General features: G+C 36.8%; 1 long non-coding RNA gene across 1 annotated transcript; it reads right to left on the reverse strand.

The window, feature by feature from the left end:
• Positions 1–14,520: 14,520 nt before the first annotated feature.
• LOC131187899 (uncharacterized) lies at positions 14,521–24,644 on the reverse strand. The gene is made up of 5 exons (XR_009152660.1): positions 24,305–24,644; positions 23,075–23,167; positions 22,578–22,689; positions 22,281–22,484; positions 14,521–16,600 (listed from the first exon to the last, which is right to left on the reverse strand). It is a non-coding gene; the product is annotated as an uncharacterized LOC131187899 (long non-coding RNA).
• Positions 24,645–25,217: the final 573 nt, after the last annotated feature.

Raw genomic sequence — 25,217 nt, forward strand, 5'->3', positions numbered from 1 at the left:
GGGGATAAGTCCCGTACAAAGCATCAACCTGCATTGTTGTTTGTTGTTTTTAAATACAAGTATTCATTTCTTTCCTTTTTTGTGTACAATGGGATAACTTATTTTAGTTCTTGCTTTACTACAGTCTGGGTAGGGTTTCTTCCTAGCCTTCAGTATTTACAGGTCAACAGAACTGAAGATGATTGACACTGTTTTCAAGCCACTTTTAAAAGATTGAGGAGTCAAAATGGTGGAGCTTTGGAAGTATCCACCATGTTACATTCCTCACTGTATCAGGATAGTCCCATTTTTCAACTTAATTCGATGTTTATTAATCATTATAAATACTATTTTGATGTTACATGATGCATATGTGTATCTATTTCTTTTTTCTTTTCTTTTTTTATAAAAAGTTTTATTTTAACATTCATATCCAATAACATATTTAATGTACCATCATATACAATTAATCGGACCTGCCCGGTCACCACCCCCTTCCTTTAACTCTCTTCCCTTCTCTACCTTCTTCTACTTTCCACGACCCTCCTCCCCTTCTCTTATCTACATCCTTTCCTCCTTCCTCCCTACTCCTTTCTACTACTACTCTTCTATCCCTACTCCTCTTCTATCCCTCTTCCTTCCTTTCCTCTTCCTCTTCCTCTTCCTCCTCTTCTTTTTCCTACCTCTTTCTCTCTTCTACTTCCTTCCTTCCCATCATTCTGAAATGGTAGCCAGGCAGCTCCGATCTTACATTGATTGTACATCTTCAATCATCTCTGTACATTAACCATCAATCCATTTTCTACCTCATCCCCCCCCCCCCCCCCTTCCCCTCCCTCCCCCCACCCCCCGGGACTTTCCAGAACCGAATACAGGGTATAAAATTAACAGTCAAAAATTAAAATATAACACAAATCATAATCCATAGTCACTCCTTAAAACCTCGACTCCCCGATCTCAGAAATTTCCAATTGAGTTCATATTTGTTCTTCATTAAAGTACATAGTTTTTAATATCCAACCTTCCTCAATCAGTACCAAAACAATGTTCCATCTTCCAATATTCACCAAGGATTCTTCTGAAATGTCTTTCTTCCTTAAGCAGTCTCTCAAGAATAGTTCATATTTCCAACTTAATTTCTTAAATTTTACTGTCCAACCTCCAAAGATAAACAATAATCCATCTTTTCATATCTTTGGTATCATTTACATACATCAAATCAGATTACAAATATTATTGTTAATCCTATATTATCTCCACAATATATCAATTGTAATAATTAAAATCTTACCTTACTTATATCAAATAACATTATTAAAATTACACCTATAACTTATCCAAAATATATCAGTTATAACAATTAAATTCTAGTTAACCATATAACAACATTACATCCATCTGTCAAATATAATATTTAATCCAAATTAAATTTTACTATCTATCCTCCAAAATTAAACAATATTCCATCTTCCTATTCCTTTATACCTCAAATATATCAAATAGTACCCCTAAAATTACACATTTATATCCAAAATAAATCATTTACAAAAATTAACCATAATCATATATAATAAAATTAAACATTCTCACTCCCCTTATCTTCTATCTTACACATTTTCCACCATCTATTCACCATTCAACTTAACATCTATCGATAAAGGGTTCCCAATCTTTAATACATTAGTGTGGAAATCTCGTGCTTTAAAAACTGTATTAAGAAAATACTTTCTTCCTTTATAATTTACTGTTAAGCCAGCTGGAATCTCCCATCTAAAATATATCTGATGTTTCTTAAGCTCATCCACTAAAAAGGCAAATTCTTTTCTCTTTCTTAACATTTTAGGAGGAATTTCCTTCATCATTGTTATATCTTGTCCTAGTATTTGAAATTTATTTTTATAAAATGCTTGCAAAATTCCATACCTAATCTTCTTATTTGTAAAATAAATAACCACATCTCTCGGTAAACACTTCTGCCTTGCCAACCAAGAATTAACACGATAATTTTTTTCAATATTAACTTCAAAATCTTCTGGTTCCACTCCATCTATCTGAGCAAAGGCCTGAATAAAAATCTCTTTCAAATTTTCTTCCTTACATTTATTTATTTATTTATTTATTTATTTATTTCGATTTTTATACCGCCCTTCTCCCGAAGGACTCAGGGCGGTGTACAGCCAAGTAAAATTCAATATATAAACATTAAGAGAAATTAAAAAGCATATTATGATGTGGCCGAAATTTTAAAACAATTTAAAATCTTAAAATATAAATAACCCCAATAAAATTTCAGTCCAGTCCCGCTTGAATAAATAGGTGCGTTTTCAGCTCACGGCGAAAGGTCCGAAGATCAGGCACTTGACGTAAACCAGGGGGAAGTTCATTCCAAAGCATAGGAGCTCCAACAGAGAAGGCCCTTCCCCTGGGGGCCGCCAACCGACATTGCTTGGCGGACGGCACCCTGAGAAGGCCCTCTCTGTGTGAGCATACGGGTCGGTGGGAGGCAAAAGGTAACAGCAGGCGGTCCCGTAAGTACCCAGGTCCTAAGCCATGGAGCGCTTTAAAGGTGGTAACCAGAATCTTGAAGCACACCCGAAAGACCACAGGAAGCCAGTGCAAACTGCGCAGGATTAGTGTTACATGGGAGCAACGAGTTGCTCCCACTATTACCCGCGCAGCTGCATTCTGAACTAACTGCAGCCTCCGGGTGCACTTCAAGGGCAGCCCCATGTAGAGAGCATTGCAATAGTCCAAGCGGGAAGTGACAAGGGCATGAGTGACCGTGCATAAGGCATCCCGGTCAAGGAAGGGGCGCAACTGGCACACCAAGCGTACTTGGTGGAAGGCCCTCTTGGAGACGGCCGCCAAATGATCGTCAAACGACAGCCGCCCATCCAAGAGGACACCCAAGTTGCGCACCCTCTCCGTTGGGGCCAATAACTCGCCCCCCACAGCCAGCTGCGGCTACAGCTGGCTGAACCGGGGTGCCGGCATCCACAGCCACTCCATCTTGGAGGGATTGAGCTTGAGTCTGTTTCTCCCCATCCAGACCCGTACGGCTTCCAGACACCGGGACAGCACTTCGACAGCTTCATTGGGGTGGTCCGGGGTGGAAAAGTACAGCTGAGTGTCATCAGCGTAAAGATGATAACTCACCCCGAAACCACTGATGACCTCACCCAGCGGCTTCATGTAGATGTTGAACAGGAGGGGCGAGAGAATCGACCCCGAGGCACCCCACAAGTAAGGTGCCTCGCGGTCGACCTCTGCCCCCCTGTCAACACCGTCTGCGACCGGTCGGAGAGATAGGAGGAGAACCACCAATAAACGGTGCCTCCCACTCCCAACCCCTCCAACCAGTGCAGCAAGATACCATGGTCGATGGTATCAAAAGCCACTGAGAGATCTAATAGGACCAGGGCAGAGGAACAACCCCTATCCCTGGCCCTCCAGAGGTCATCCACCAACGCAACCAAAGCTGTCTCCGTACTGTGACCGGACCGGAAGCTGGACTGGAACGGGTCTAGATAGACAGCTTCATCCAGGTACCAGGGAAGCTGCCATGCAACCACACTCTCTACAACCTTCGCTACAAAGCGAAGGTTGGAGACTGGACGATAATTTCCCAAAATAGCTGGGTCCAGGGAAGGCTTCTTGAGGAGGGGTCTCACCACCGCCTCTTTCAAGGCAGTGGGGAAAACCCCTTCCAACAGTGAAGTATTTATAATTCCCCGGAGCCAGCCTCATGTCACTTCCTGAGTAGCCAGCACCAGCCAGGAAGGACACGGGTCCAGTAAACATGTGGTCGCATGTAGCCTCCCCAGTAACCTGTCCACGTCCTCGAGAGCCAGAGTCTCAAACTCATCCCAAATAACCTCAACAAGACGTGCCTCTGCCATCCCACTTGAATCATCGCAATTTTGGTCCAAACTATCCCAAAGCTGAACGATTTTATCGTATAGATAACCGTTAAACTCCTTGGCACGTCCCTGTAGGGGGTCATCCCGCCCCTCCTCTTGAAGGAGGGAGCGAGTCATCCGAAACAGGCAAGATCCTCCGGAAACGGCCCAAGCTCCGTCCGGAACCTCTCAGGGTCCATCAGGCGCCTGGGATGGAACCAACGCATTGGCTCCGTCTCCCTGCGGTGGTGAGCAGTGGTCCGAAAGTCCAGGCGAAGGAGAAAATGATCCGACCATGACACCGGTTCCGTCACTAAATCTCCTAATACCAGATCATTAATCCACTGTCCAGAGATAAAAATCAGATCTAGTGTGCCTACCCCCATGTGTGTAGGGCCATCAATTACTTGAATCAGGTCCATGGCCGTCATGGAAGCCTGGAACTCCTGAGCTACCGTTGATGACAAGCCGGCCGATGGCAAGTTGAAATCCCCCATGACCAAAAGTCTGGGAGTCTCACCTGCCACCCCGGCAAGCACCTCCAGCAGCTCAGGCAGGGCTGTAGTCACGCAGCAAGGAGCCAGGTACGCGATCAACAGACCCATCTGATTCCTATGACCCCACTTCACAAGGAGGGATTCACAACCAGATATCTGAGGCACAGTGGATTCTTTTAATCCTCTCACCCTTATAGTATATTCCATTAATTTATATTGTAATATAACCCTTTCTTCATCTGCCCTATCTACCTTAACCTGAATATCATCTATTTTATTTTCTAAATTCAAATTAATTTGAACTTCATCTATTTTCCTTTGCAAATCTAAATTAATTTGGTTAATTTCTTCCAGTCTTTCCTCTGTTTGAATACTAGATAGCAGTAATGGGTTAATTGATTCCTTTAATTTTTTCATCTCCCTCCTCTGTTCTTCCACCATATCTTTAAAATCCAATATTTCTTTCTCCATTTCATCAAATTTTTGATCTATTTCTGAAAGATGAACCTCCATAAGCTCCTGTAAAAAATTCCTTAAGCCATCTTTAATATCTTCTTTCAATTTCTGTATCTGAAGTGAGGAAATTTCCAGTATTTTAGAAGTAGTTAAATCTCTTTGCTTGAAAGCCATTTTTAAACTAAGTAATACCAAGAAGAAGGAAAGGGGGAAAAAAGAAAAAGAAAAAAGAAAAATTCAATAAACTTTTATTCTTAAACACTGTAATAAAAAGATAAAAAAGGATAAAAAATAAAAAATAAAAATTCCATTTAAAAAAATATCTTGTTATATTCTTCTTAAAGGTTCCACGCCAGCAATTGTGATAAGCATTTCCTTAACTTTCACTTCCAATATACAAAACGCCATTTACTTGCAATACACAAAACGCCATTTCCTTTCATCATCTCCGATCTTGACTACGAATACATTCTCTATCAGGGAGTTAAAATATTGTTACAATCAAATGCTAACGCTCCAGTTTTCAGCTCTGTCCGCATTAGAGTCCTTCAGTAATCCATTTCAGTCACGGACATGGACGCTGCGTTTTGTTCTGCCATTTGGCAGAAGCATTCCAGATTCTGGAGCTTTTTTTCGGGCTATAGAAGGAGCGTTCCCATCAAGCCACCAGGAATCTTCCTGTTGCTTTCTTGGGGGCTCTACTTCAACCCGAATGCTCACCTCCCGCTCTTTGCCCGAGGGAAGAGATTTCCAAGTCTCTTGACAGCAGATTAATGCTTCTAAGCGGCTCTACAGAATCACACGGAACTGGCGGGCTGAGATAGCCCGCCATTAATGAAGCGGAGCCACCCAGAAGTCCTTATGTGTGTATCTATTTCAATGTATTTATTTCTTTATATTTACTACTTTCCCACTTTGTATATGTGTATCTATTTCAATGTATTTATTTCCTTACATTTACTACTTTCCCACTTAATAAACAAAGTTGGCCATTACCTTTCTGCATATATTAACATATATTCATACTTTCATGATTTTTAATGCATTCAGAGAACATACAATAGAATATAAGGGTTGTAAGCAGGCATGGAGTTTGTCTACTATAATCCATGCTTAGTGTAGGAATTTTCTACTCCAGTATACCTGATATAGGGAGTCCTTGCTTAGCAACCACAATTGGGATGAGACAATGGCATCACTAAATACCATGGTCACTAAGCAGAAAACCATCTGAACCTGACAGGCTTATGGAATCACATCCAATTTGGTTATTAAGTAAAGCATGACTTGTTTGTTACTTACAATTTTACTTCTGCATTCTCCATTAATTCTGCTTATCACAAGCAGATGGGACGCACATAAATAGCAGCCTCGAGATGTTGTGATAATCATAAATGCAAACCACCCAAAATGAAGATTCTGTGACCATGGGATGCTGCAAAATTTGTAAAAGTGAGGATTGTTTGCAAAGCTGGAGGTTTTTTCAGACCAACATAACTTTGAACAGTTACTAAACCCGATAATTAATTGTTAACATGCAAGCTCCCAAAGTTGTTGTCTCTTCTGCATTCTCAACCTTGGGAAAGAGAGTGGAAGAAAGTGGGAGTAATGCAGCCTTGTCCCATGAAGAAACTGGTCTCATTAATGCTTTTGGCACTCTCCCAAAGAAAGAACAAGATAACATACTATTCAAGTTAGAAAATTTAAAGAAATCCTTATTGGACATAATTGACATAGTTGAACCACTTATTGATCTGGTTTCCTCTATAATTGAGCCTCTTACTTCTCCCCCAGGGGGCAAGGATTTGCATGAAAATACGATCATGGAAAACAGAAGCCAAGATACACAGGGGCCATTAGAGGCCCCAGTAGAGAATGAGATGCTACCATCCTTATGTGATTATCCTATGATACCTTTAGCACCACATCAAGAAATCGAGAGAGGACCCACATCAGTGTCATCAGCTCAAAGCCAAATGGAGCACGACCGAATAACGCCCTGCTCTACACCTAGAGAAGAGGCATCGGAATGGCAAGCCTTGTTAGCTGGTGCTAAATCCTCTTACCCTGAACAATTTTACCAGGAGTCAACAGAGAATTTAGATGGGGCAACCCTCCTTTTAGAGAAGGCCAATTTCATGGTGTGACGACACCTCAAGCCATTGCAATAACCATACAACTTCCCTTTGTATAAATCAAATTTCCTGATGATCTGCAAAAGATCTCCATCATAACCTGGAATATAGAGGGTTGGACTGTTCCATCAAAAAACCAACTTTTTTTGACTATATATCACAATTTGACATTCTCTTCTTATAGGAAACCTAGGCATCCACAGAAATACAGTTAGATGGTTATTGGGTTAGCTCTATCCCAACTGTCCCAAGTAAGGTGGGTGGGAGAGCTAAAGGGGGTATTGTGATATTAGTGAATACATCCTTGCAATTTAAATATGTATCACTGCCACCTTTGCAGCCATGGGTTGTGACTACCTTACTCTTATGCCCAAATGATCAAGCATTATTTAATCAATTTAATATCCATTATGATGAGAATGTACCAAGAGAACCCTGCATTCCAGACAATTTAAAGACACTAAGGCAAATCGGGCAGGTCTGTGTGTAAAACAGATGACCGTACACTTGGACCTTTGTATCCTAAACAGTTCCACTTGGGGTGACTACCCAGAAGACTATACTTAATGGGGAGCAGGAAGAAAATCCACAGTTGATTATTGGATAATATCATACGACCTCCTGAAGTTCTTGCAGAAGATGGAGGTAGACTCGTATCTAGAAAGCGATCACGATTCACTTATCCTTACTCTTACATTACACCAGAAATTACTAAGGGCTGACTCAATCTACCTACCCAGATTAGAGAGTCAAAATACCCAGGTAAAAATTAAATGGACTGAAAAAAATGCAAATGGAGTTATTAAATGGATGTTATTCCAGAAACCATAGAATTACATACATCTCTTCTAAGAAATAAGTTTGAAGGACCATACTTAGAGGAGTTTGAAACTTTAATTTCAAATTTGAAATCAGTTCTCACTGACAGAATACTGGCCCACTCCAAAAAGTCAGTGTTAAAAAACAAAAAATGATTTGATAGAGATTGCATATAAGTCTATCCTCTGCATGATAGCATTTCAAATATTTGAAGGCAGCTATCAAATCCTCCAAGAGCGTTTTGAAAATTCTTACTATTAATTTAGAGTTCAAATATGTCAGCTGGGCAGCCAAACAAATCAAATAAATTATTATTGTGGACTAAACATATCTAGTAATTCCAGCTATTCCTTATAAGTCTTTTCTTCCAGTCTGTTTATCAACTTTGTTTCTTTACTCCAGACATGTTCCAGTTTGTCATATTTTGTTTTTAAAATATGGTGCCAGAACAATATGCAATATTATAGGTGTCATCTGAAGAATACAGAAGAGAAAAGAATGATGACTCTGTAGGAACTGTATCATCACTAGGAATTATGTTTTCTTTTTTAAAAAAAATACTTGTACATTGTAATTCCATATATTGGCAATTTGCTCATATGCCTGAGAATGGAAAAGACTGTGCTAATGCTTTTAATATTAACCTTTAAGCTTGGACCAAAATGAAATGAAAACATAACATTCGTATGTAAATCCAGCTACATTTCAGCTTGTCCCTTTCATTCCATTCTGATTCCTCCTCATACGAAGCAAAGAACACAAAGTTATTAAGAACAATATCTATATGTCAATGCGTATGTGTTTATGTATATGTAGTTATATTCTGAACTGAAAAAAGGAGTACCTTATCTTACTTGTTAAAATCTTACATATGTAATAGGATTTTTACAGTAATAAAATATTTTATTCTGTGAAAAATATGTATCTTCTCTGTCTTATTACTTGAACATATGCAGAGATAGTGTTTGAATGAGACTTCCTTTTATAGATGTTTGTGAGAATGAAAAGAATTTAAACAACACTGCATAACTGTATCATACCTCAGGCTTAAGCAGGTAGGGTAAAAGTTACAAAAAACTCAGGAAATCAGTAACTAAGAATCAATTACAATTAATTTAAGGTAATGGTACGTGACATTTAAGATTTGCTTCAAGAAATCCATTCAAGTGAGATCCTATGTTTCCCAAAGTTAAAACAGAAACTGGATCTCATCCTTCAAATATGAAAAGTCTATAACCATGGTATGAGGTGTTGAACAACTGTTAGTATGAAATAATTGGCAAACCAGAAACTTACAGTCTCAGTTCCTATTACCAAAATAATGATATACCTCGTGGGATTGCAGTGAGAATAATGTTTTAAATATGTGTGCATGTATGCATGTCTGTGTATGTGAGTGAGAGAGAGGGAGGGAGGGAGAGAAATAGAGATTTTGTCAGAATTAACAAGAGTTTTTCAAGGCAGCAATATGGAGACTATAAATATGCAATTCCCATTTACAAGTGAGTAGAATAGAATAGAATAGAATAGAATTTTTTATTGGCCAAGTGTGATTGGACACACAAGGAATTTGTTTTGGTGCATATGCTCTCAGTGTACATAAAAGAAAAGATACGTTCATCAAGGTACAACATTTACAACACAATTGATTATAAGAAAAAGAAAGAGTATATTACTGTAACTGTGAGATGGAAATGTGGAACACAGGATTTTAACAAAGAAGATACCAGTTCAATAATCAGTCTTAATGGCCAGAGACTGTCAACTATCTCTAATGGCCACTCTTCTTAAGTTACAATAAATAATTAGTGATATTATGTTGAATCTCTGGACAACTTCAATTTTGTGCTTGCCTGTAGGAAGACTAAACATGTTGGGTATAATAGACAAGTGGCCAAGGAAAATTCACACTTGTATTCAAGTCACTTGATTAGTATTTAGTCCTTGTTCACTGTTAGCTGAGTGAGTAAACTGATCCCACTATAATAGCATTCTTCTCCTACTGTGTTTAGAATCCTTGAGCAGCTTCTAACGTAACATTTTAAAAACAGCAACGGATCTATGTTGACTAATTCATACGTATGAATTAAATCGACACTTGTTGAGCATATGTTGAAATGAGTGAGAGATGTAAAGAAAAATATAGAAAAATACGTCCCTGTTACAATATGAAACTGTGATGGAACAATTATACAACTGCTAATGGAAAGGGGAAAATCAATTGTTTACAGACACATGTCCATTATAAACACAAGTGCTGAAACAGTAATTAGTTTTGTGTTGTTATTGTTGTTGTTGTTGTTGTTGTTGTTGCTTGGGTTTTGGCTTCTATTTTATTTTTACTAGTTCCTGAAAAAAAATCATATAGGGTGAAACATGTTCTGGAAGTTACAACCAAAGTTCTTGCTATCAAAAATCATGTGATTGGATTTTTTTTTTTTAAAAAAAACCTTGCTTTCTATTATTACACTATGCAATTATACTTTTCTCTAAGAAGGTCAAGAAATACTGATATGATTTGAAGAAAAAATATAGAAAGTATAGGTAATAAAATTAGTCCATGTGCTTAACATTGTTAAATACCCAAATTTAAATTAAAAGGATACCATATACATAATCATGAATTCTAAACATGGTTCTATTGGATAATTATAGAGCAAATTTGAGAAAGCATAACTCAGGAAATAATGAGTCTGCACCTATACATCAAATATGAAATAATGTTTTGCCTTGACACTATACCAGGACTGATTGAATCATTTTGATCAAACTTTGCTCAACAGTGGAATGAATTGTCTATTTTTATTTTTCTTATATATGACAGAGAAAGAAGAAAAGGAAAAGGAAAGTTTGTGCTGTTTTCACACTTTATAACAATACCAGCATTAGCAAAACTGTTCTAATTTTTAAAAGAAAAAACAAGGCAATACATTGACCTATAATTCCCAGAACAAAAATATGAAAATTAGGATAGAAAGTTCTTATTTTCCATTTTTTAAGTCTTAATAAGTAATATTTCTGCAAGGAATTGACTTTGGATTCAATGACTGGCCAGCTGACATGTTTAATCTAAAGTCTAATTTAGAACAGAAGTTCAGCTCCAAATAAATATATAATACTAAAATATTACAGTCATTTAATAAGTAGCTGTATAGATTTATATGCCACTTTGTGCTCCTAGAAGTAAACTAAGAGATAAATTTAATAAAGTTTATCCCATCTCTTTCTCTGGTAAAACTATCTGGGCATCCTATAAGGTCACCTATATTACTTTGGCCATTAGCTTTCCCCACTAAATGAACCTGAAAATTTGTCAGGAACATATTTTATATACTCTCCCAATGAATTGTCAAATGTTCATAACAATTTTTCTTTGAATTATTGTTTGTTATGCAAGAAAGTATACTGGGTAGAAGATCCTTCATCTCTGATATTATGTATGGTCCAATTACTAAAGCAATAATATCAAACATCTTACAAGGTGATGTCTGAAAAATAGACATATGAGGCAGCACATGCAGTTATGCACATTTGTGTTTGTGCAACTTCTTTAATCCTTGTTCTTTCAGAAATGGATAAAGTATTGAAATTAGATTACTCTATGTCACTTGATACATGTATGCTATTATTTGCAAGGTTGTGAGTATGAATTTTCTCTTCTTTTATTTTACCAGCATATGCTATATTCAATAGATGATAAAGAAGAAGAAGAAGAAGAAGAAGAAGAAGAAGAAGAAGAAGAAGAAGAAGAAGAAGAAGAAGAAGAAGAGAGACAGAGAGACAGACAGAGAGACAGACAGAGAGACAGATAGATAGATAAACTGGAGACTGAGTGCTATCAATTCAAAATGAGAATCATGTGATTTGATTTTATAATCTGATATGGAATTCATTAGATACGAAATGAATATCAGATAAGCTTCTCCAACGATAAATGTGACCTTATACATCATATTTTAAAATGCCATTGTGATATATGTAGCACAATTATTCTGAGCCCATGATGGAGCACAGTCTTATAATTGCTAAGCTTTTCTTTTTCTTTCTCAAGCTTTATTACTATTGCTAATTCAAAGCAAAATTGTATCAATAGCGTTAGCATAGCTGTAGAGGATTTTAACATTTGGTAAGTTTTCAAGTAATAAAGACCCAACAGCAAGAAAATCATCTCAAGTGTAGTAGATATTTGCTTTTTGAAAGTTTAGATACTATTACTGAGATAATAATTCAGGATGATTCTCTTTCATTTATTTTCTTTTTTCAAAGCTACTGCAAATAGAGTTTATAAGAGGTTTTGTACCCTCTCTCATTTTTTGTATTTCTTAACATCAGTAAGGCCATTGTAGTTCCTTTTTACAGAGGGGAAACTGAGGCTGCCATGTATTACCAGAATAAGACATTTTGTATAGTTTAAAAGCTCTTTAAAGAAAAATTCTAGGAAAAAATTGAAAATGCAATTCAACTGCCAGTAGTCTATATCTGAAGGCACTGGGACTCTTATTTTAAAATTTACCCACCCTCCTCCTTCTCCCACTTCCAGCAGATGGTAAAGCTTTGGATGAGCCCCAAGTGATGTCTCCTCAATAACGTTTGACTTGTGACCTACAGGACAATGGCATCATAAACCATCCAAAGACTTGATTGAGAAGCCACTCGAACATTTCCATAAGTCATTCTGCCATTGCAGATCTGTCACAATTTTGTCATAAAGTTTGTAAAATTCTACTGACATTGTGTCATCTCAATAAACGCAATGGAGAAAAATGAGTTGGGGCAGGTGTGAGCACAGATTTCAAGCTTAATGCGTGGGCTGTTTGTATGTCTTCTGCCATAATCGAGGCTCTTGTACTTGATGTTTTTCTGGAGCCACGATGAACTCTTCCATCCTTTAAAACAATCGTTCTCACTTGATTAATTTAAGGAGCCAAAAAAAGTTAAAATAACTTGGCTTCACTTTACAAAACACTTCTGCTCTTCCCTGCCCCCCCTGCACTCATTAACTTTAGCAAGCAAAGCAACCTAAACTAATATCAGTTCTGATATTTGTTGGACCAAATGCTTGTTGTCACTTGTTGCCTTAAAGTCAGTGAATTTTTGAGTAAGAAAACTGCTGTAAGAAATATGAGCTGAGAAAGGAAATATCAATTGAATGGGCAACAAGACATTTCACTGCAATAAGAATGTGTTGAAGTTTATTCTTTAAAATATTTATCTATAATATTTTTAGTAGTTTTCCTTTTCCTTTTCATTTGTGTTATTTGTTTGTTTGTTTTGGTATCTTTAAATAACAAGCAATTCAGAGATTCAAAAATATACTTTAAAATTATTTTCATTGTCAAAAGTAATTTATTTTGTTTTTATGGTTAATTTTTCATCAGTAATATGCTGATTACTAATTGTAATGTACAACTTTGCTAATTTATGTGTCAGTTATTGATATTTTATGCTGTTGGTTTGAGCTCTGAGCTTGGCAATTTGGTTGCAAACATTTGATTTGAATTGAATTCAAAACGCACTGATGATGTCTCCTCGAATGGTGACAAAACATTTGCAACCAAATTACCAAGCTTGGAGTTCAAGCCAACAGCCTAACTACCAACCTGAGCTACTAATATTCAAACACATTTCATTGATATTTTATCTCTGCATCAAAAACGCTTGTACCTTTTCTTCTCTTTTTTTCTTTAAAAAAATTGGTTAATTTAAAAATGTTTTCAAAAGTTTATTCTGCAGCCATCATTAAACCATTCTCTATTCTTCTCCAAAGTTAAGTGGTAAATCTAATGTATGTACTTTCATCATATGTTTAATTTTAAGTAAGAGATCATTTGAGAGCCAGTGTGGTGTAGCAGTTAAGACCCAAGGCTTAGGACCATGAGTTGCAGCAAGTTCTAGTCCCATCTTTGGTACAAAGCCAACAGAGTGAATCTCTGGGACAGACCCTCAGCCCTTGGAAAAAGCCAATGGCAAACCTTTTCAAAAAATCTTACCAAGGAAACTATAGGGACTAGTCCAGGCAATAGCCAGGAATCAAGACTGACTTGAAGGATTCCCTCCAAATAGGGGAAAGAGAGTTATAATTATACCTTATTCCTTATACAGAACTGATAAACTTCTTTCATTAATAAACATTATATTTCTTTTTTAAATCAATTTTTATTGTTTTTTTTTCTTTCACGTATAACCACATATTTTATGAACAGAGTATTGACCATATCAGGTCTTATACAATTTGTCATATCCAAATACATTTTACATAGTTACAATTTCTGCCAAAATATTATTTTTCTGTACCTTTTTATCTTATCTTAATACTTCTACACTTATTATATAAACAATATCACCATTCACCCTCACATTTTAATTTCTTAACATTATTTCAATTAGTTATCTTGTCTTATTTATTGCTAATTATATATATTCTCTTTTAACTTTCATATTAATTTGTTCTTCATTCTAATAAGTTTAAGAATGTTCAGGGTTGCCTTTCTACCATCTCTTGTCTCTTATTTTACAGCAATCTTTCTTCTCCTTCTCCTCTCTTTCCCTTCCCTCCCTTCTATCCTTTTCTACTCTCTTCTTTCCTCCTCTCCTACTTCTACTCTACTTCCCCTTCCTTTCCCCACCTCCTCCTTTCTTCCTCCCTTCCAACCTTCTCCCCTACTCTTATTTCCCCTCCCTTTCTTCCTCTCCTTTCCCTTTACTTCTATTCCTTTCTCTTCTCCTCTCCTTCTATCCCTCTACTCCTCCTTCCGTTCTCTCTCTATTGTTGTATTCATTTTCAATTCAATATTTTCCACAATGGTATCTGGGCAACCCCAATTTTTTCTCCATTTATTGAATATTTCTCAAAATCCCCATCACATTTTTTGATTATTAACAATGTATTTCAACTTATTCCATTTTTATCTTGAAACCTTTTAAGTAAACTGACCTTCTACCTCTTAGTTTTTTTAATTCCTAATTTCTTATTCCAACACCAATTAATTATTTTCCTCATTTATTAGCATTTCTATTTTATATCTCAATTTCAGTTATTTTCACATTTAAACCAATCTATATTGCATCTGCTGATCCATTTTACAATAAACAAGATACTTCTTTTTGCTTCTTACATACATCGTTTACTAGCATTTCAATTTACTATCTTAATTTCAGTTATTTTCATAGTTAAACAATCTGGATTTCAGATTACATCTGCTGATCCATTTTACAATAAGCAATATACTTTTTCTAATTTGGGCCGCGGTGTGGCTCAGGCTGTAAGATACTGCAGGCTCGAGTCCCACCAGGCCCAAGGTTGACTCAGCCTTCCATCCTTTATAAGGTAGGTAAAATGAGGACCCAGATGGTTGGGGGGGCAATAAGTTGACTTTGTATATAAATATACAAATAGAATGAGACTATTGCCTTACACAATGTAAGCTGCCCTGAGTCTTCGGAGAAGGGCGGGATATAAATGTAAATTTTTTTTAAAAAAATTGCTTCTTACATACAATTTTACTACTAACACCATTCCCTTAAATCAACTAATAAATGCTTTAATTCCCTTCCTTCTATCCATTATTCTTCACCTTTTAACCATTTTCTCTTGGTCTCTCCAGAATTCCATTTCTTAATCTTTTTCTCCCTTTCTCCCATTCTCTTATTTTATTTTTATTTTTATATTTATTGTATCTTTCCCCGAATCCTTTCTCTAGTTTTTTAAGATTGTTACCTTCTTAATTTTCCCCCTCAGACTTTTCCCATTTCCTTCTCTTCCCTTCTTTTTTGAGGAATATTCCCCCTATCCATTTTTTTGTCAATCCCAGTGTAATTGTCTATCTTTTTATCTTCAATTGTTTTCCCTTCAACATCATGTTCTTGCTTCTCATTTGTATTCTCTTTTTCCTTTTTTTTAATATTCTAACCAGGCTTCCGCTTCTTTATTATCCTTAAATGCTTCCTACACCTTCTTAAACATCTCCATTAGTTCCTCATACTCCCAATATTCCATACTGTCAATTCAATTTTTTAAAATTTTAGTTTATGTGTAATTCAAATTCAAATCCACATAGTGTCTCTATTTTCTTTTTTATTTCCAAATAACATTCAGTTCTAGTCCATTCCAATTTAAGGCTTTGTTCTTTTTCACCTCTTTTCAAAGTCAGAACCCAGCTGTTTAAACAAATACTCCTTAATATTTCTCATGGTCAAAGTCTTTCCATTAGCAGATGCCTCTCTCCAATCCACAAATCCCAAGGTAGCCAAGTAGCATTTTTAAATCCACATAAAAAGTACTTTCTTTTCAATTTCTTTTCCTTTTGTTGTTAAAAGGTGCTTTCTCTCAGTTTTCTTTTCCCTGTATTGTTTTTATTTCTCCAAATCCAGTTTTAAGTCCAGATAGAAAGCTTTCTTTTTTGGGCTTTAGTCCTTTAACTTCCTCTTTGTTCTTCTCCTTCAATTAACATTCCCAAGGTCTAATTAGCCACTTATTTCACACTGGGACCTCTTTTAAGCTTTTAGAAAGTTTCTTTTTACCCTATGAGTTGGCCAATCACTCACCCGGTAGCAATACTCCATTCAAACATTGCTCCTGCACAAATCTTAGTCCGGTTGCCCCAGCTTAGAGTGGTCATTTTAATGGCCACCATCCTGACCACTGGATGAAAGAGCTACCCCCAACCCTCTGAGGAACTTGCCTGTTCTTCTTGGTCATCTGAGGTGCCTCTCTTTCTTCACCGTCCCTCCAAGAGGATTCTAGTTTGAAGATCTCCTGGCAACAGTTTGTCTGGCTCGATTTTCGCAAGTCTCGCTGCGATGCTTTCGGTTCCTCCTCAATAAACATTATATTTAATATGATGAATTCTATGTGGTGTGTTTTCATTTGAATGCAAATAATTCATACTATAATGGTCACATGGTACAAAAATTATATGATTGTCAGTTAATTTTTAAGAGCTTTTACAATGAATTGTAATCAAAATTTCTCTGAATACTTAAATGAAGAACAATATTTTGTGTTTGCCATCTATAATACAGTTCTAATTTATTATAAGCTAAATTGATTGGAAAGACAAGTTCAATGATTTCTGTTACCTATATTATAAAATAAATTGATTGGCATATTTAAGGATTGATCCATTTCCAGTATTGAATCACATTTTTAAATTACTCTAGAGTAAATTGTACCTTGTACTTCATAGTCTTGAAGTCATATGACTGTATGACTATAACTTGTTGCTGGCAATCCTTATGATTTATATTGATATATTGACCATCAATTGTGTTGTAAATGTTGTACCTTGATGAACGTATCTTTTCTTTTATGTACACTAAGAGCATATTCACCAAGACAAATTCCTTGTGTGTCCAATCACACTTGGCCAATAAAATTCTATTCTATTCTATTCTATTGAAGTAAATGATAAGAAAGTCTTATTTCCAAGTTTTACTCTCTACATCTATACTTTATATCGTATCACACATATACACAATTGAGAAAAGGTAAATTTAATTTCCACAAAAATTGTGAGATTAATTTGGTAAAGACATAGCAGGAGAGATTTTTTTTTCTTTAATCATGGAATAATGGATATTTGATCTGTAAAAATTTTACTTAAGTATATATCTTCCTGTAATAATTCTGACATCTCACATAGCATTGGTGAAAAATGCATCTCTAACAAAACTCCTTAGAAAGCATTTTATCCCCAGGTTATCATTATTATTAGTACTTATCCTGCATACTTTTAGAGAAGAGCTTCAAATGCACATACAAAGCATAAATAAGGTTGGTCATTGTATACGTATCAAATTTTGACTGATTCAACCCAATAGCCAAGAAAGGAATTGTTACAATTGTGCTGCTTAAATCATGCAAGGCAAGAGAGCACAAAGGAGAGAAGTTCAAAATGAAATGTTGAAGAAAACATTTAATTATAGCTTTGTATGTTTAGTCTGAATTTATTTCTGTTTATAATTGTTCATTTTTTTAACCAAAAGAAATGTTCATTTTTGTCATAGAATAGAGAAAAAGTATGTTAAAAACATTGTCATGCTATCAGAACTATTCCACCAGTATCCTTAATTGGTCTGTGGTTTATTAGAGCTTTGTTACTATCTCTAGAGACGATGCAGTAAAAGTGCTACACCCAATTTGCCAACAAATTTGGAAAACTCAACAATGGCCACAGGATTGGAAAAGGTCAGTCTACATTCCAATTCCAAAGAAAGGCAATGCCAAAGAATGTTCAAACTATCACACCATTGCACTCATTTCACATGCTAGTAAGGTTATGCTTAAAATCCTACAAGCTAGGCTCCGGCAGTATGTGGATCGAGAACTACCAGAAGTACAGGCAGAATTTTGTAGAGTCAGAGGAACTAGAGATCAAATTGCCAACAACCACTGGATCATGGAGAAAGCTAGGGAATTCCAGAAAAACATCTACTTCTGCTTCACTGACTATGTTAAAGCCTTTGATTGTGTGGATCACAACAAATTGTGGCAAGTTCTTAAAGAGATGGGAGTACCAGACCATCTTATTTGTCTCTTGAGAAGCCTGTATGTGAGTCAAGAAGCAACAGTGAGAACTGGACACGGAACCACTGATTGGTTCAAAATTGAGAAAGGAGTCCGGCAAGGCTGTTTAATATCACCCTGTTTATTTAACTTATATGCAGAGTACAGCATGAGAAAGGTGGGGCTAGATGAATAAAAAATGTGAATTAAGATTGCCAGGAGAAATATCAGCAACCTCAGATATGCAGATGATACCACTCTAATGGCAGAAAGCGAAGAGGAACTAAAGAGCTTCTTGATGTGGGTGAAGGAGAAGAGTGCAAAAGTTGGCTTGAAACTCAACATTAAGAAAACTAAAATCTTGGCATCCGGCCTTCTCAATTCCTGGCAGATAGATGGGGAAGAAATGGAGGTAGTGACAGATTTAATTTTCCTGGGTTCCAAGATGGGGACTTCAGCCAAAAAATTAAAAGATGCTTGCTCCTGGGGAGGAAAGCTATGGCAAATCTAGACAGTGTACTAAAAAGCAGACACATCACCCTACCAACAAAAGTGCGTATAGTCAAGGCTATGGTTTTCCCAGTTGCAATGTATGGTGGTGAAGGTTGGACCATAAGAAAGGCTGAGCGCCAAAGAATCGAGCCTCTGGTGCTGGAGAAGACTCCTGTGAGTCCCTTGGACTGCAAGGCGAACAAACAAGTCAGTCCTAGAGGAGATCAACCCTGACTGATCTTTAGAAGGCCAGATCCTGAACATGAAACTGAAATACTTTGGCCACCTAATGAGAAGGAAGGCCTCACTGGGAGAAGAGCCTAATGCTGGGAAAGATTGAGAGCAAAAGAAAGGGACGACAAAGAACGAGGTGGCTGGATGGAGTCACTGAAGTAGTAGGCATGAGCTTAAATGGACTCCAGAGGATGTGTTGTGACTCCCTCCTCTCCTCAGCCGGGCCCCTCCTGTCTCCAACCGGCCTGTTATCAGACTCCGAGTCTGATAATGAAGATGAAACCGGCCTGTCATGCCTCCAGCCCCCAGCCTGGCCCCATGCCCGGAGGGGATTCCAGGAGTGAACGGGCAAGCCCGATAAACTTCACTCCTACAGCATGTGAGCAGGAAGCCAGCCAGGTACTGGAATTAGTGACAGCAGATCCAGCTGAAGACAATTCAGGGTGGGAAGACCCTCGCTTCCGGAGATCTGAGAGGCAACGCCAGCAGAAGGAGGGGCGGGGCAGGCCTGGATAAATGCTGAGTCATGGAGCCACACCACACAGCCTATATAAAGGACCTGCTTTAGGCATTCCAACCTTGAATCAAGCCAAGTCTTATCGAGTTTGCTGATACCGGACCCTATCGCTGAAGTCACAACTTGGACTCCTGCCTGCCCTGATAAACCTCGAAGGAACTTGGCAAGCTGCAGAGGCTTTGTTGCCAAGTTTGTCACGGACTTCCTTGACTCATTTGTCGGAGTGGGGGGTGGGACACGACAGGATGGTAGAAGACAGGAAGGCCTGGAGGAACATTGTCCATGGGGTTGGAATGGGTCAGACACGACTTCGCAACTAACAACAACAACAAACTATCTCTAGTCTTCAATAGGCAGAATTACAGTCTAATTCTACCATCTAATGCTGCTTTATTTATTACATACATAATAAATGTATATAATAAATATGCTTTTCATACATATTTTAAAACTCAGAGGGTAAAAAAAACTCAAATCAATATTTATTATATTATATAGTATATAATTCCTTTGTATGATTCTTAACCCTGGTGTATAGCCTAAAACCCAACAAACAGTATAATCTAACATCAATCCTTTCAGTGGGAAGGATAGCAGACCTCTTTACTAGGAAATCTTTTTAACTAGGCCAAATCTCTCCAACCTGCCATTTTCTAAATGTAGTGAGCCTACGACTCCAGAACAATATGGACAACATTTCTTGAAGATGCTATTTAAAGTCCATGCCAAAGAAAATGTATGGATCTATGGAGCATGAGCTTGAGCAAGAGAGAAAAGAGAAAAAAGGAAGTCCCTATACTGAAAATTTCCATGTTGTGTCTTGTAGGAGGACATTCATGTTAGTCTACATGTAAAAAATGAAGAGACTGGTAGCACTTTTTCCAATTCATAAATTTTAATACAACTTATTAATTTGAAAATGTTCTGCAAGACTCCCTCTCATTTGATTCATTATCTCTTGATGAGTCAAAAGTTTTGCAGATAAAGAAATAAGATGATCCTGCTTATGAAAGAAGTCTCTGGATTTGGAATGCTTGCTGAAACTCTGATACCACAGAATTGCCTTTTCAGTTCAAAATGCCAACTTTGTTTTTGTTTCATTTACTTAAAAAAAGAAAAGAAAAGACCAAATAGCAGGATTTTCCCTTAGCCACATTTGTTCCCGTCCAGCTAGTGGAGATGACATTGGGTGAGGTGTGCCATTTTTTTCAGAGCTGTGGGCCACTCTTGACCTCTGAGTGGTATATTGGTAGCTTCTCTCTAAAATATAGGCTAGATCTATACAAGGCAGGGATGAGGTGAGACAAGAACTATGTATCACTTACATTTAAATTCAATTAAAATAAATTAAATTCAATCAATAGTTATTTCCCTTAGATTTAATAATTTTCCCTTTCCATTACAGTAACCATACAGTTTTGTGGCAATCTTTGAAGGGCTCCTGGGATTCGATCCAAGTTTTAGGGCGTCCTATGTGGCCTTGAGGTTTCAGGTTGTGTTAGAGCGAGCTGAAACATTATGATTTAGTAGATGGAACTTTCCTAGACTCCCTAACACACTGGAAACATAGTTTTAAGCAGTCTTTTTTTTTAATGTCATGCATCTAAATATTAAATAATCCTTTAACTGGGCAATGATTTTTTTTTCTAGCTAATCAAACAAGCCAGAAGAAAATATATATATATATATTCCTAGGGATTAGTCATAAGTGGGCAGTGAAGTACTGTTGCCCTCAATATTGGAATCTCACTCATTGAGCTAATCTGCTGCAAAATGTTTACAACTATTAAATTGTAAAATTATTAAATTGCAAAGCAATTAGTTTATTAAAAGAAATGCATGAGGCCTGACATAAAAGAATATAAATGTTTAATGATGGATGATAAAGTAGAACTTAGAAGGGAAGAAAAAGCGAGAGGGCATGAAAGAAAGAGGGAAGCTGGCATGTCTCAGGGGCTTCCTTCGCTGTCTCTGATAGTGATTCCTGACTTTGCCTTCATACAACCTGCAATAGCTAATAAATTCCTGGCTCCCCTGCCTGGAAGCCAAGGCCGATTAATATCTGCCTACCTTGTTACCTAATTCATTATGGAATAGCAGTTAATTTGATTTGATATTATTTTAATAAAATTCTGTAATATATTAGATTGTTTCAGGCTATCAAAATAATTTTCCAATTATTACGGTTACTCAAGCAAGTCTCTCTCTCTTCTCTCCCCCCCCTCCATGAGCGGCAGTTGGTCTGACTCAGAATATATTAGTTCCCACAGCTTCATCCCAGGCAGAGGAATACCAAGTATATGCATGATTACACTAGCACATGTTATTGTCAGTAATGAGAACCTACAGATCAAGGGAAACAGCATATAGACTGATGGGTGATTATGGTTCCCTATGATGTCATGGCATTGGCAATTCCTCTTTATTTACCATTGCCATAATGCTTCATCCATAAAAGAAAGAGAAAAAGACACCTGAGCTTTTCTGGTACCCTAAAATGAGCCTGGAAAAGCTCCCAGAGGATTATCTAATCTTACTTTGTTATCCTTTGGAAATCTCTAACAATCTGGCTTTTAAAATCCTGAGTGGTAGAGTTTGGAAGGTTGGTCTATACTTGCGTTTTTACCAATGCATGGTTATGTATGTATGTAGTTTTATATTGTATTGGATGTTGTTTTAACTTTTTACATCACCGAGGACCTTTGAACTTGAGAGTGTATAATCAAATGAATAAACAGGCAAGCAGACCTGAACAGGTTCTGTTGACAAAATTACATCTTCTAAGTATCTGAAATACTTTCTTCAACTTGTTGCATGCCAAGCCAGATTTCACTTTGAGGGTGGTTGTTTGCAATGTTTAGTTGAAGAGGACTTTAAGTTGGGTCTTTGGTGAATTTTCTTACATTGAGCAACATGGGCGTAAGACCACAATATGAATAAGATGGACTTGATCTAAACAGAAAAAGGTAGACAAAGCAAACTAGTAGTTTAAACACCTTCTAATCCGTTTAAAATTGGCACTATTTGAAATGAGAGCATATTCACCATGTGCTTTTGGGGTTGGCATCATCTGCTGAAGTCCATCATGTTCAGATAACTAGCAATATTATCAGGATTGCATACTACCTCATCATTTCTAATGCATTCTCTTTCTGGGCTTGGAAGGGAAATGGAATGTAATTTATTGCTACCTCAATAAAAATAAAGACCATAAAAATAATGTGACTCTTCTGTTTAATTGATAAGACATTTCTATTCCAAGTATAAGTGAATTATTTTAAAGATGAAGACAGAACATAAATCATAATTATCTTTCAAAAATATTAGCATTCTCAATGTTTTTTTCTTAAATCTGCTATAAATCTGAACATTATCTCTTGATTATCTCAGTGCCATCATCCTTCATGGAAGATTCTTTGCTTTAATGACTAACAACATCATAATATATTCCAACTTTGCTTCCTTTATTCCTAGTTTTGTAAATGCAGATTTAAAGAATAGCCATTTGTCTTTCATCTGTCTACTTTGTTTAAACAACTTACCTTCCTTGCCAAACAGAAATGAATGTCCTAAGTCATATAGCTCTATACTCCAGTTTTCCCATTATTTCCAGATAATCTGAAGAAATTGTAAACCTAGAAAAAAAAATTGGTTTGACAATTCAAAGATACATTTTCCTATTTTTCCCACTTAAGTATAGCTGCATATGCTCAAAAAGGCGAACCCTCAGCAGTCAACAAGATATTAGTATTAAATTGAGGTTTTTTTGCAAAACAATTATGTCAACACACAGTAGCATAGGAGATAGGAGAAATGGCCATAGGCTTTTCTCCTTCTCCGATACAAAACCATATTGAGGATAAGATACAGTACCTTAGTTGCAGGTTCCAGAACAATCTGGTCTTAAGCCAATATGTATGAATTATATTGATTAAATTGCCAGAGTCTCACTATGAGAGAGAGGGGCAGTTAAAGAGTTTGAATGAATGAATGAATGAATGAATGAATGAATGAATGAATAATTTCTCCAAATTAAGAATTCTGACATTTCCAGTACCATATCTGAGACTACCTTGACTAGCTCAGCCATTGATTCCATTAGGTACCCAGGTACTGATAGTGCTATTTAGTAAATAGTAATATACACTTGAAAATAGTGATGTTTGGAGTGATATCTTGGAAAGGAAAATGTTAGGAAATATAGGAATGTTGTCTGAACCTGTGCATCCTTTCTATTCTTCATCCTACCTGGGCTCCACGGAACACAAAAGATTGCCATTCCCTTGAAATGAGCCTGGGTGGTTATATCTGATCATCCAAGTGAAAAATAGGAACATTCAAAGTTCACTTGAATGATCAGATGTTAAAAATAATATCTCATTTATTTCAGAACTAATTTTCTGACTTTCTACTGGCTCATTCCATGAATATGTCAAAAGGTCATTCATATTCATTCAATGGACAGTCATGTAAACCCAGAAAAGAAAATGCCAGCGCTCAATTGTCTTGCTGTCAATTGGATTTCTCCTCCTTAGCATGTATATTCACATATTCTCTCTCACATGCTCGCTCGTTCACTCTCTCGCTTGCTCTCTCTCTTTCTTTCTCTCTCACTCTCTCTCCCACACACACACACACACACACACACATTGAAAGACAATATGTGTTTTTTCCTTTCATTTGTTCACTTAGCTCAGAGTTTATGGCATATTCACTATTGATAAGCAAACATCTTGGAAGGCCAAGAATGGGTAACACTGATCTGTACTCACCCCGTTCTTATTAGTTTTTCTCCCACTTGATTGGAAGGTCCATTGTTCTGCATTGCATTCATCTAGCTCATACAGCAAAGCTATTAATCCATGAGGTAATGAAATTTGGTTTTTCAGCAAGGTGACACTATACACTGACCTGTATTTAACTTGCACCCATAAAAATGTGATCTCTCGACATGCCAGTATTTCCCTATAACTTGTTTAGTTCACATTTTGTGATGCAGATTGCCTTCTGTTTCTCCTTCGCAGCAATTACATTTTTTCTTACTGATGTAATAGTTATAACATTTGCCTTACATGGAAAATGACCCTATTTTTTTTTTATTTTTTTTATTTTTTTTTTACATTTATATCCCGCCCTTCTCCGAAGACTCAGGGCGGCTTACAGTGTATAAGGCAATAGTCTCATTCTATTTGTATATTTACAAAGTCAACTTATTGCCCCCCCCCAACAATCTGGGTCCTCATTTTACCTACCTTATAAAGGATGGAAGGCTGAGTCAACCTTGGGCCGGGCTTGAACCTGCAGTAATTGCAGGCTATTGTGTTCTAATAACAGGCTCCTTACAGCCTGAGCTATTCCGGCCCTTCATACTATTTTTCTTTTCCTGAGCTGAGCTACTTTTTCTGATGTGGTTCTTTCTTCTTTTTAAAAAGCCCGCTAGTGCACTATTTCACAGTTTTTCCAGTCATTTGAGAACAGAGTAGCAAGGAAATTGTCTAGTGGCAGATTGAGAGAATTTTCAGTTCTTGCAAGATGCTGCAAAACTGTCTTAGTAATGGCAAGGCTTTTTTAAAACCAGTTTAGACTCAAGCCAGCATGAATACAAAATAGAATCAGTTTAAGACTGCAGTACAGATATGCCTTTAAAATACTGGTGATTGACTCATGGGACAGTACAGTATGTCA

Source organism: Ahaetulla prasina, chromosome 1 (assembly GCF_028640845.1).
Source record: "Ahaetulla prasina isolate Xishuangbanna chromosome 1, ASM2864084v1, whole genome shotgun sequence".
Classification (NCBI taxonomy): Eukaryota; Metazoa; Chordata; class Lepidosauria; order Squamata; family Colubridae; genus Ahaetulla; species Ahaetulla prasina.